Source organism: Pollachius pollachius (assembly GCF_949987615.1).
Source record: "Pollachius pollachius genome assembly, chromosome: 4".
NCBI lineage: Eukaryota > Metazoa > Chordata > Actinopteri > Gadiformes > Gadidae > Pollachius > Pollachius pollachius.
Window position 1 is genome coordinate 30,455,205 of NC_136937.1, and position 13,771 is coordinate 30,468,975.

A 13,771-nucleotide genomic window follows, 5' to 3' on the forward strand; every position below is an offset into this window, starting at 1 on the left:
GGGGGCACAGTGCAGAGGGAGAGGGGATTATTATGCGTAAATGATTACGTGGGGGATTATGTGAAAATCCCGTTCATTTTTCACACATCCTGGCAGGAAGTCCATATTCGGGCTTAGGCGAGGAGTGACACCCCAGATGACCTCACACATTGTCTCTGGGGGGGGGGGCTAGCGGCGGCTAGCTGCTGTACTGCGCCGGCGGGCTACAAACAAAAGACCCCAAAAAAAGGGAAACTAGGGAAAAGGGAGAGAGAGCCAGGGTAGGGAACTAGGAGGCTTAGAGATGGGAGCATATGGCCGGAGCGGAGGGAGGGGATACAAGAGGTTCTTTAGACACGCTCTGAAGGGATTACACATATCGCTGGCCCGGGCGTCAGGAGAAATTAGCATCGGTATCTCAGTAACAGGCGCCTATCTCGAGAGCACTGGCAAAAGACGGGGGAGGGGGGGGGGGGCGGAGCTGGAATGCTCTCATTCCCGCTCCGGCGTCCTAGAGCCTTGTCCTTGACCTTGTCTCCGTGGGCGGACCCCCCATGCTGGAGGGTCCATGATTTGAGTCGAGGTCCACCCCAGCACACAAGGAGCTCTCTCTCTCTCTCTAGTACTCTCTCTCTCTCGCACTCTCACACTCTCTCGCTCTCTCTCTCTCTCTCTCTCTCTCTCTCTCCTCTTTGACTCCCTCCTCTTTCTCTCTTTTCCCCTTTCCTACTCTTCCTCCTCTTCCTCTCTCTCTGCGTCTCTCTCTCACTCTTCCTACCTCTCCACATCCCTCTCTCTCTCTCTCTCTGTCTGTGTCATTTTCTCCGCGAGACCCTGCCATATCTCCTCAAGCCCCCCTCTCCACTACAAGTGTTGCACTGGAGTGTTCTCCCCCCAGGGCTGCACACTTCTGGCCGGCCTGGCCCAGCCTTTTTTTCACTGGTGCTGGCTCTATATATAGTCCATGTTGCCGCTGTCCACTCAGAGAGTCGAGGAGAAGGCAAATTCATTTTCTCCCCACTGTGCCAAATCTTTTTACCCACTGACTTTTTACCCCCCGCTGGGTCCCACTGCGGTCTCAGCAGAACCGGCCGGCCCACTCTGGCCCCTCTCTGATTGTATTTGATTGTTCCTCACCCGCAAACCCATCAATACCCCCCCGTTGCCCCAGCCTGGGTCTCTGATCATCCAAAGGATGTCAATGCCCCCCCCCCCCCACCTGAGCCTGTCCAACCCCAAACCCCTCCACTGCAAAGCCAGGGAGTTGGACACAGCTGGGGGCTCGTCTAAAATGGACTGCATTTATACAGCGCTTTTCTAACCGGCGGCCACTCAAAGCTCTTTACAATATTGCCTAACATTCACCCATTCACACACACACACATTCCACACACCGACGCGGTGTCAACAACGCAAGGTGACCGCTAGCTCGTCAGGAGCAGTCAGGTGTGAGGCGCCTCACTCAGGGACACCTCGACACTCGAACTAGCAACCTTCAGGTTACCTGCCAACCCGCTCTACCTCCTGAGCCCCATGCCGCCCAGTGTCTAGTGTGTGTCCATCCCAGTGAAGACTGATCCATGCCCTGAAGGAGATGGTAGGGGCCAGGCCTAATGACTAATAGGCGTTGGGAATTAGGAATCAAACCCGCAACCTTTATGCTTCGTGCGAACACCAAAACAACTACTGTTATCCATTTAGTGTCTGTCTACTGGAAGCAATTGTCCCAAACCGTCTTACCAATACCAGTCAGTGAGCGCACACATTCATAGCATAGGTGTGCCAAGCAACTGTTAGCCTAGCATCCCCCATTGGCAGAGTGGTCCCATTAGCCTAGCATCCCCCATTGGCAGTGTGGTCCCGTTAGCCTAGCATCCCCCATTGGCAGTGTGGTCCAGTTAGCCTACCATCCCCCATTTGCAGTGTTTTCCCGTTAGCCTAGCATCCCCCATTGGCAATGTGGTCCAGCTAGCCTACCATCCCCCATTGGCAGTGTGGTCCCGTTAGCCTAGCATCCCCCATTGGCGGTGTGGTCCCGTTAGCCTAGCATCCCCCATAAGCGGTGTGGTCCCGTTAGCCTAGCATCCCCCATGCAGTCACGTGGGCGTTTAGCAGTGTTTTCAGTGCAGCCTCTCCAGGCCGTCCCTACAGCGAGACAGTGTGGTGAATAGAGCGGCCATTGATGGGCAAATGCAAATGTTACAGTGTGGACCGGAGCGGAGGGGCGGTGCTGGGCAGCAGGCCTGGAAGAGTGGATCTCTTGTGTCCAGAGCCACCCTCACACACACACACACACACACACTCGCACACAAAGACACACACACACACACACACTCGCACACACAGACACAGACGCACACACGCACGCGCACACACAAACATATATTCGCATGCACGCACGCACGCTCACACACACACATATGCGTGCACAGACTCACATGTGTACACACACACACACAGACACAGACACGCACGCTCACTCACTCACTCACTCACTCACAGAAACTCACAGACGCATGTTCAAATAGACACACATATACACACACACATACACACATATACACACACACACACACACACACTCCCCTCTCTGACTGCCATGGCCAGCTTGATTGAAGAGGCGGGGGGTTCTGGGTAGAGGGATTGGAGCTCAGCAGACACACACACACAGACGTCAGCGTGCACGGGGCGCTGATGAAGACGGGCGCTAGCTGTGGTAGGTCAGTCCAACACAAATAAATAAACACACACATTGAAATTGTGTTTATACAAGTGTTCTAATACAATTTAATTATATAGATAGAACACTTCCACATGCCGGATTACATTCAGTGTACACATGTATTGTGCACTTCTGTGTGTGCTAGACACACTGCATTTAATGTACAACAATCATTTCAGATGCTACTTGAGTGTGACCCTTGACGTGAATGCACACATACACACACACGTACACACACACGCACATATGTAGACACACACACACACACACACACATATACTCACCATACAGTAGCCATGGTCAACAATGGCAATATACATGACTCATCTCCTCTAATTCTAATTGCATGTGTAAGACAAGCAACCTGCAAAATAGTAGGCGTTCTTCTCATGTTATTTTCCCTTGGTTTATTCCCTTTCCTGCTTTGTCCCCTCTGCACACAGCCGTCCCTACACATCACCGGTAAGAACTGGGCGACACAGAACGGAAACCCGAAATCGGTGTCGATATTAACTGAACGATTACGTTCTATAAGATCGGAGCATATGCTGAGAGACCATGCCCTTGATGTTTCATAGAGTTAGGCTTTGGACGTTGTGCTTTACTGCACTTTCACCTAGATAGATACACACACATATATATATAGAAACATATAGAGATAGATCCTTTATTGACCCTGATGGGAGTTCAAGCTTTATAGTGCCCAGATGAAAGGAGGTATAGCGTACACTAAACAGCTAGAGAGGCATCGATTACAAACATTGACCGAACTTCCATGATGCTTGCTCTCTTAGTATCCTGGCAATGATGGTTGTCCTTCAAGGTGCCCTATGGACTGGCATACGGATCTGCAGCTCACGTCTTCATACCGGGGTGTGGTCTTTCATGCTACAGGACAACATGCTGCACGTCTTCCTGCGGCACACCTACCCACAATGTGTCTTCCTCTCTCTCGCTCCTTCTCTCTTTTGGTCCTCTCCTTTCCTCTCCCTCTCTGTCTCTCTCTCTTTCGCTTTCTCTCGCTCCTCTCTCGCTGCTTATACTTCTCTCTATCCATCTGTCAATCTGTCTGTCTCTCTCTCTCTGTCTGTCTCTCTCTCTGACTCCCTCTCTCTCCCTCTGACTTCCTCGTACTCTCTCTTTCTCTATCTCTGACTTCCCTGCTCTCTCTCTCTCTCTCTCTCTCTCTCTCTCTCTCTCTCTCTCTCTCTCTCTGCCTCCCTCCACTCTCCCCCGATCTCCCTCTCTTTTCTTCCCCTCACAGTGGAGAGACCTCAAACCACCCCTTCCTCACTTCGGGTGGCTGACGTGCAACCTCTCCCATCAGCGCTGCGTATGACAAAGATCTGACCTAATTTGGGGATCTCTGAAAACCACAGCCTCCTTTTATATACATCCCTCATACATCACCTTTTGACAAGGAGGAAGCTCATGCATTTTTTAAAAGGTGACATATTATACCACCCGGTGTGAGTGAAATTAGCCATTACAAGCTGTTTCGAAAATCTGCCTCTTCTGACATCACTAGCGGGCGTGTCCACCTAGATGTGTGCTGGGTAGACACACTCACGCCTGGTAGTATAATATGTCACCTTTCAGTCAGAGAGCAAGCCACTTGTGTTGTGCTGTGGTGTTTGAGGAGGAGGTTGGGTCTCTGTGTTCGTCTCATGGTTCACTCATAGTTCAGTACGAATTCGAGGCCCACGGTTTGCGGGAAAAGTTCGGCACATCAGTAATAGATATAGAAAACCGCTCCCCTGAAGACCTTCACGTCAGTCGTTGACATGCGCTAATTAGCAGTGACTTAGCTCTGGGAGGCCTGCGAGGATTCTCTCCCAGGGTTAGAAGAGGATAATCCTTTTCTGTTCATGAAATTAACATTTTATCTCCTGGTTCCCCCCCCTCAGGAACAACTCTGGCGTAGCACACATCCAGAGTCTTTGGTGAGGGTGTGTGGAAAGTGATAAAACCAAACAATGGGATTGGATGTCGTCAGTGATGGCTTAGAGGGACGCTAACGTTAAAATGGTGCTACATCTGTGATCTCGGGGAGTGTGTGTGCTAATGACAGCCGTTGTTATTGTTGTCGGGGGTGTGTTGCCGTCGTTTCCTTTGTGAAAACGTGACTCAAAGGAGATGATTAATCCAGTGTGTGTATGTCAGCGTCTGTTTGTGTAGCCCGGCGATGCCTGATGGAAGCTCACTAACTACAAGATCGGGTTATCGGTGTGTGGCACAGTGTCATTGTCGGGAGCTGCTAGGCTGACGAAGAGAGCAGATGCTAGGCTAACGCCGAGAGAGGATGCTAGGCTAATGATGAGAGAGGATGCTAAGCTAACGACAAGAGAGGAAGCTAGGCTAACAAGGAGGGAGGAGGATATGGTTCATGAGAAGAGAAGATCCTAGGGTAATGGGGATAGAGGAAGCTAAGATAATGACAAGAGAGGAAGCTAGGCTAAATACAAGAGAGGAGGATATGGTTAATGAGAAGAGAGGAAGCTAGGCTTACAACAAGAGAGGAAGCTAGGGAAATGGGAATAGAGGAAGTTGGCTAACACACGAGTGAGGATGCTAGGGTAATGGGAATAGAGGAAGCTAGGCTAAGAGATGAGAGAGGAGGCTAGGGTTAATGAGAAGAGAGGATTCTAGGCTAACAACGAGAGAGGATGCTAGGCTAACAACAAGAGAGGATGCTAGGCTAACAACGAGAGAGGAGTATAGGGCTAATGAGGAGAGGGGATGCTAGGGTAATGGGGATAGAGAAAGCTAGGCTAACAACAAGAGAGGAAGCTAGGCTAACAACGACAGAGGAGGATAGGGTTAATGAGGAGAGAGGATGCTAGGGTAATGGGGATAGAGGAAGCTAGGCTAACGGTTGAAGAGGATGCAAGTGTAATGGGGATAGAGGAAGCTAATTTAATAGCAAGAGAGGAGAGGATAGGGTTAATTAGCAGAGGGGAAGCTATGCTTACAGTAAGAAGAGGATGCTCGTTTAATGGGGATAGAGGATGCTAGTGTCAACGTGACATAAGAGGATGCTAGGCTAACGAGGAGAGTGGACACTGGGGAAATAACGTGAGAGGATGTTCACAACAACTGTCTTGGCCAGTGTGAGGCTCGTAAAGCCGTCGCCATGGATACCCGCCGGCGGTGTGCCAGCAACACCTGGATCACCGCAGGCAGTGGTGGCTCGGAGCTTTGCTGAGCCTTGTTCCTGACGACGGATGTATCTGTGTTCTGCTCGCCGAGTCTGGCTCGGGCAAACATGTGTGTGTGTGTGTGTGTGTGTGTGTGTCTGTGTGCGCGTACAGCCCTTAGTCTTGCATCGGGGGGGGGGCTCCAGGTGCAGTGATGTCATCCATCACATGATGACTATCAGGTCAGGTGACCGCAGTCCCACCCAATCCACCCGCACCATCCCCATCCCGCTCGGCCTTAAAGGGGACACGACAACCCCCCACGCACGCACACACACACACACGTGCACAAACACACGCACACACGCGCACCGAAAAGAGCCGCACACGGCTTTTTCTTCTCTTTCCCCCCCCCCTCTCTGGGTCGTATCATGACAGGGCCTGGTGTGATGCAGCACTCTGAAAGCCTTACCTCATCGCGAGTGCCCGGAATCTCTAATGACCCCCACTCTGCGGAGTCTCCCCTCTCCACCAGCCAAGCCGGTCCTCCGCCATGCACCCCACAGAACCGCAGTCACAACCTGCCCACGCACACACACAGCCGTAGAGCGCATCGTGGACTGTAGAGCCTCCACGCAGACCACGGACGCTATTACGCGACCTTAAAAAAATATTTGAATGACCTTAAATGGAACAGCGCTCTCTGTTTTCCATCTCTCTCTCTCTCTCTCTCTCTCTCTCTCTCTCTCTCTTTCCCTCTCTCTCTCTCTCTGTCTCTCTCTGTCTCTCTCTTTCCCTCTCTCTCTCTCTCTCTCTGTCTCTCTCTCTCTCTCTCTTTCCCTCTCTCTCTCTCTCTCTCTGTCTTTGTCTCTCTTCTTCTCTCTCTCTCTCTCTCTCTCTGTCTCTTTCTCTCTCTCTCTCTCTCTCTCTCTCTCTCTCTCTCTCTCTCAACACCGTTTAATCACGCGTCTCACACACCTACACGCACCTAGCGTCGAAGCTCCCCGTACTGTCGCTAAGCTAAGCTAAGGGGAGGTTGGGGTATTTTGGCTCGTTCCAAGTTCCAAGATGGCAGTGACCGTGAGCACCACCGCCGCCACAGTGGAGAAGAGGGATGCCTTCCACTAGAGACTCAAGACCCCCCCCCCCCCCCCCCCCCCCCCCCCCACACACACACACACACACACACACACACACACAGTCATTTTATGTTTGTACGTCCTGGCAGCTAACGTACGCACTTATTCTATGTTTGTACGTCCTGGCACTTAATGTATGTTGTCTGTCCTGGCACACAAAAAGTACTTGTGTAGCATCTTATCCTTACTATCTCTGTTGTAAACTGGAAATCGGTTAACCTGGCGATTGTTACTTGTTTCTATGAACCTCCTTACTGTACCGACAGAGACGTATTGTTGTTTCTCCTTTGTCTGACAAATGTACCATCCAGCTTACATCTAGGGGGACACTCCCACTTGTGATGTCACTGTTGCACAGGGAAGGGATGATTTTGAAACGGCTTGTACCAGCTAATCACACCCACTCCTGGTGGCATGACATGAGCCCTTTAAGGGTTGTCCACTGCTTTCGGGGCAAGGTGCTGGCCAGGAACGTCTCTCCGTAGTGGCTACACCACAACGTTGAAGACCCCCTCCCTCTCTTTCAACCTCACTCCGTGGCCGTCTTCACTGTCCTCTCTCTCCACTAGGGGTCGGCGTGATTAATCGATGATCGATCATTGACCGTTAAGAATTTTGTCGATCACGTGCTATTTCTATCGATCAAAAGGAGGTTGTGTTGCATAGTGTGAGAACTATGGGCTCACACTATAGTGTGAGAATAGGTTGGCTGTTCCTTGGTTCATATTGGACTTGAAATACAGATTTTGTCTTTTTAAATTGTTTCCAAATGTTTAAGAGCGCATTGTCGGGCTTCTACCAGCGCCGCATAGGCTTCATTGAGAAAAACATACTGTATTTTGTATTTTCTACCAATGGCAATTTTTTGTACAGCCAACGGGAAAATAATTGATCATTCATTTTATCGGTGATCGATTAAGGACATTTCTTAAAATGCCCATCCCTACCCTCCACCCACGCCCGGGTCAAGTGGACAGAGAGGCGCGTCTCCTCAGATGAACGATCGCCAGCTGATGAACGCCACAGGAACGGCTACAGGCTGCAGGCGTGAAGATCATTGGCAGGCATTAGGTGAACGCCGGTGGGGAGCCAATCAGACGCCAGCCTTCAGAGTGACAGGCCCGCTCGGGTGGCAAGAGGCCCCCCCGGTCGGGCGAGATGCAAATCCGCAGGAGCACCTGTCTGCAAAGACTTCAGTATGTGTGTGTGTGTGTGTGTGTGTGTGTGTGTGTGTGAGAGATGCCAGGATGCGGCGTTGTACATAGTGTGTATGTGTGTGTGTCTGTCTGTGTGTGTGTGTGTGTGGGGCCGGGGGGGTTGTGAGAGATGCCAGGGTGCGGTGTTGTACATAATGTAGGTGTGTGTTAGTGTGTTGGTGTGTGTGTGTGTGTTAGTGTGTGTAAGTGTGTGTGTGTGTCTGTGAGATACCATGGTGTGGTGTTGTACATAATGTAGGTGTGTGCTAGTGTGTGTGTGCGTGAATGTGTGTGTGTGTGTGTGTGTGTTAAACCACCTGTGATCCTGGTCACACCTTCCCACACAGCCAATATTCCCCGTAGTTGAAACACACCCTGACAAACACACACACACACACACACACACACACACACACACACACACACACACACGCACACACACAAAGACACACACACACCCCCCCCTGCAGGGCCTCAACGAGGGAGGGGGTGGGATGAGCTAGGACACATGTCAGGTGTGTCACTGAGAACAGCAACACTGCATGAGAGGAACCCAGCCAGATCCTGTGTGTGCGTGCGTTTGTACATGTGTGTGTGTGTGCGTGTGTGTCTGTGTGGGCTTGCTCGGAGCACTTTGTGAAAACGCACAACTCGGCCCGCTGTGAGGGGGTGGGTTTGCCCGGCGCATGCGCATGGTTTTGCTGCAAGGATGTGCGGTGTTGGTATTTGTGTGGGCGGGTGTGGATCACAATGTGTGCGTGTGTGCTTGTCCTTGCTTGTGCTTGTGCTTGTGTTTGTGTGTGTGAGTGTGTGTGTGTGTATGTGTGTGTTTCTGCACACTTGTGTTTGCGCGCGTTTGTGTGTGTGTGTGTGTGTGTGTTTGTGTGAGTGTGTGTGTGTGTGTGAGTGTGTATGTGTGTGTGAGTGTGTGTGTGTGTGTGTGTGCGTGTGTGTGAGTGTGTGTGCGTGTGTGTGGCCACACGCGCGGTTCAAAGTCCCTTGGTTACCCAGAAGCGTCGGTGGCGCCGATGCATCAGCGGTCCCCCATGTTTAATGTTTAATTAGCCCGTCTAATTAGCAGAGCTGGGATCTCCTCCTGTGAACAGCGTCCGTCACGGAGCCTCTCACAGGAAGTCCGACCACTCGTTTACCACGGAGTTCTCGGTTTGCAAGGTCGCTCGCCCCCCCCCCCCCCCAAGTAGCGCATCGCCAAGGTCGACGATGAGAGAGGGAAGGGGACGGCAGTAGTAGAGTAGTACGGTGACGCATGCATACACGACAAACGTCGGGCAGTAGCTATCAAGTGGACTGTCGGCAAAACGGCTGACTGGACGTTCCTCCTCCTCCTCTTCCTGCTCAAAGTCTGCCCCTTTCGTCCTCCTCTTCCTCCTTCTCCGTGGCCTCTACCACCTCCTCTTCATTCTCCTTCTCCTTCTCCTCCTCTACCTCCTCCTCCTCCGCCGCCTTTTCCTCTCTCCATCCCCCTCTTCACTTTTGCACCATCGACAAAAACGACCGACGACTGTGAAACAAACACAAAAGAAAAATGGCACACGATGAATACCGATTTGGAGGAGCGGCACCGCTAATGAGCTAAACTTTAATAACACGCAGACACCGCTCACTCGGTTCGTTACTCTGGATTTCATAAAGAGCTGCTCCTCCTGCTGACGCTGAGGGCGGGCGGGGGGGGGGGGGGGCGGGGGGGGGGGGGGGGGTCAGCCCCTTGTTCGAAGAACGCCTGAGCTGAATCTCTCTCTCGGAAGACGACCAAATGCAAATAGTTAAAAACTAAAATACCGCAAAGACAGACTCGTATGCAGTTTTCACATTCAAATCCCGCTCAAATGTACCATCGACATTACACCCTCACAGTTTTTCTTTAAAGTGTAAAGTGCAAAGAATTCAGCATGAAAACCCATAAAATAAGGCCTCCAGACACAACAATCGTTGGTAAACGAGTATAGGGCTTGCACAAAGTTGCCCGGGGCAATGTAACAGCCCAAATGGTGTCGCCGGAATTACACTTTAACGTCATATCCGTGGACATTGTTGGCGTGATGATAACCTACAAACGTCTGTAGCACTAGTGTCCCAGAGTACAGACGCAGAGTCAGTTCCTATGTAGCCTGCTGCTAATCCTCCTGCAGCCTACCTCCCAGCAGCTGTTCGACAGGCCAGCCTGCTGCTGCTCTGGCTGTTTTCACTGTGTGTGCGTGTGCGTGTGTGTGTGTGTGCGTGTGCGTGTGTGTGTGTGCGCTGCACATGCGTGTGTGTGGTCCACAATAGTTTCAATAGTATATTCGATAACATCCAGCACTCATTTTGTATTCACTTTTGTATTCACTGAAAGCAAGTCAACGACCAAAGTTTGAATGATCGTGACAGACTACATATCAGGCATGATTAATTAAATCCTTTATCCCTGATTCTGTGTTGTTTTTCCTGACACAAGTCCACCATGTGGTCGCCATGGCGATTAACCATTTACCAACCCCCCTCACCACTCCTCTTCTGTGTTTTCCTACCTCCTCCCCCTCCTCTCCTCCTGTTCCTGCTCAAAGTCTTCTTCACATGTCATCCTCCTCTTCCTCTTCCTCCTCCTTCTCCATCTCCTCCACCTCCTCCTCCTCCTCCTCCACATTTTCTTCTCTCCATCCCCCGCTTCATCTTTTCTTCTCCTCTGTTGCGCTCTCCACCCCTCATTACAATCGCCGTCGGTTCCTCCTCCCCTGTGTATATAGGCTTTCCTAACACATATATATATCATATATCTACCCTGCTGTATCCTCCTCCTCCTCCACTGTTCTCTGCTTCCTCTCTCTGATTGGTCCCCTGCTCTCTCCCCTCCCCCTCCCCCCCTCCTCCCCAGCCGATAGGGTGTGGGGGGGAGGGTTAAGAAGGAATCCATGTTTGATTATCGTTTGTTTACCGTTGCCCCGCTGGGGTTAGTCTCTAATTACCTCCAGGCGGGAGGGGGTGGGGGGGGGGGGGGGGACTCTGTGGACCTGACCCCTGCCCCCTCACTTCCCTTCTAGGGAGGAGAGCAACCGATCCCTGCGTTGGATGCGCGGTTGTAGCCGCCTTCTCCGCCGCTAACCAGTTCAACCACAGGCTTGCTTCTGCAACTTGACCCCCGTCGACCTGTGTCTGTTTCTGTGTTCGGCGCTGTCCTGGGTGTTGTTCCCACGAGGCGCGATGGGCCATGTTTCTAGCTAGCTAGCTGTTCAGTTTACAGTAAGACGTTCGCTATCTTTATCTTTTATTAGTCGTGTGCATCGTTAGCTCGTAGCGCCTTTGACTAGTTAGCTAGGTGCTCAGTTTACAGTCAGCCGTTCTCTATCTTTTTTTCTTTTATTCATGCTTAGCATTAGCTTGTAGCGCCTTTCACTAGCTAGCTAGGTGCTCAATATACAGTCAGTCTCATGCTTTTATTTGAAAGCACATGCTTAGCATTAGCTTGTAGTGCCTTTTACTAGCTAGCCAGGTGCTCAATATACAATCAGTCTCATGCTTTTATTTGAATGCTAATGCTTACCGATAGCTAACCGATAGCAGAGTACCAGTAGAAGTACTTTATATCACGGTAACGTCTCCTAAAAATGAGCGCTAGTTAGAACCAAAGACAGATTTGGTGCATTTTCTCTTTCATCTCAATTGTAGTCCTGAGAAATAACCAAGGTTCACTCACACAGAGATCTCTGTGTGAGGTCTCTACATTTTCTTGCAGGCCTCTCATTTCTAGGGTTTCAGCTGTAAGAAAAGTGAGTGCGAGCTCTCAAATTGGTCTCAACACGGCTGCAACAATTGGAAGCACTACCTCAATGACGTCTCAGTTTATCACATGCAAACCTCAGTGCTGCTTTCACTTTCATTTCAGTCTCTCAGCGCTCACTGTGGGACCCCTCTACATTTTGTAGAAGTGTTATTTTCAAGAGTCTCGGCTATAAGGAAAACAAGAGTAGTGCCAGATCTCAAATTAGCCTCAACACGATACCAACAATCCGATGCACTACTTTTTGCGTCTCAAGGTACAAATCTCAGTGCCACTTTCACTTTGTCTTACACAATACTCTTAAGGGCGAACGACTCATGCAAACGTCATGCACCAGATATAGGGTTTCTTTACATTGAGTGTGCGGAACTTACAGAACCTTACCTTGATTTTCTCACTGAACCCATGTCAATGAATGTACTTGCCGAGATCCTGTTGAGTAAATGCTTCTCAAACACACTGCTCCAGTGTGTCTGGGGAATGAGCCGCAGGAATAATGCCCGGCATAGATGTCACATCAAGGGGAACAACTTCGGCCCAATAATTGCTCAAGGCCAGCCACAGGTGTGTGGACAGGGGTTTCCAAGTAACGGCAAGGACTTCTGCGGATTCAATTGAAACGTGGAAATAAAAAGTGCTTCACACTTTCGGTTGAGTCTCAAACTGATTGCTGAGTATTGTGTGCTGGTGTGTGTGTTAGTGTGTCCTTGTGTTTGTGTTTTTGTGCGTGCGGCCGTGTGTGTGTGTGTGTGTTGATTCTTGTTTTTTAACGGCTAATTCTAATTACTACAGCGTGGAGTGCGTGAGTGTGTGAGTGGGTGGTTGGGGTGAGGCTGCACACCTGTTGTGCGTGGAGCAACAGGGCTGGGCGATCCATACAAATTCGATCTCAATTTCTATTTTAGCGTCTAAAAATCACAAAATTCACATAATCGAGTTTTTGATTATGTTAATTGAATACATATCTGTACATTATTTTGGATTTGAACATTTTCTTTTTGACCATTTTGTGTATTTTTTTAAGGCGAAATTTCAAATTTCTCAGTTACAAAGTGTTTTTGAGAGAGACATGCTGAATAAATACATCATGTTTTCAAACTCAAAAAATAATCGTTTGAATAATCGTGATTTCAACAAAAGATTATGATTTTTCCATAATCAAGAAGCCCTAGCACTGGTTAAACCAGCCATCAGAAACACATTCGAGAGATCTGGGACATGGCAGCGTGCAACACTTGCTGTAATAAAGCAGGTTTAAACATAATCGCCCTGTGTCCTGGTCATCAGAGAGCTAAGGACACCTGGTGTGTAGACGAGAAGAAGTCTCCTCATTCTTACTCATCTACTCTTTCTCATTTCTAAGGGACCCTGAGGAGTGTTATCTAACGCTCTCTCTCTCTCTCTCTCTCTCTCTCTCTCTCTCTCTCTCTCTCTCTCTCTCTGTCTCTGTCTCTGTCTCTCTCTGTCTCTCTCTTTCTCTCTCTCTCTCTCTCTCTCTCTCTGTCTCTGTCTCTCTCTCTCTCTGTGTCTCTCTCTGTGTTTCTGTCTCTCTCTCTCCCTCTGTGTCTCTGTGTGTGTCTCTCTCTCTCTCTCTCTTTTATTCTCTTTCTCTCTCCCTCTGTGTGTGTCTCTCTCTCTCTCTCTCTCTCTCTCTCTCTCTCCCTCCCTCTCTTTTTCCCTCTCTCTCTCCCTCGCTGGAACATATGATCACCGGACGATTCAGAATTGAGAAGTTAGTCCCCAGAGGTCAGGCTGAGCAACAGATGAGCAACAGAGCTTTGACTATGGGCAGCACGACCACGGCCTCGCCGGCTAATAACAGC

General features: G+C 50.1%; 1 protein-coding gene across 1 annotated transcript in view; it reads left to right on the forward strand.

The window, feature by feature from the left end:
* LOC307074691 (muscleblind-like protein 2a) overlaps positions 1–13,771 on the forward strand; it is a gene marked incomplete at its 5' end in the record, with an annotated part of 239,675 nt that overhangs the window by 29,774 nt on the left and 196,130 nt on the right.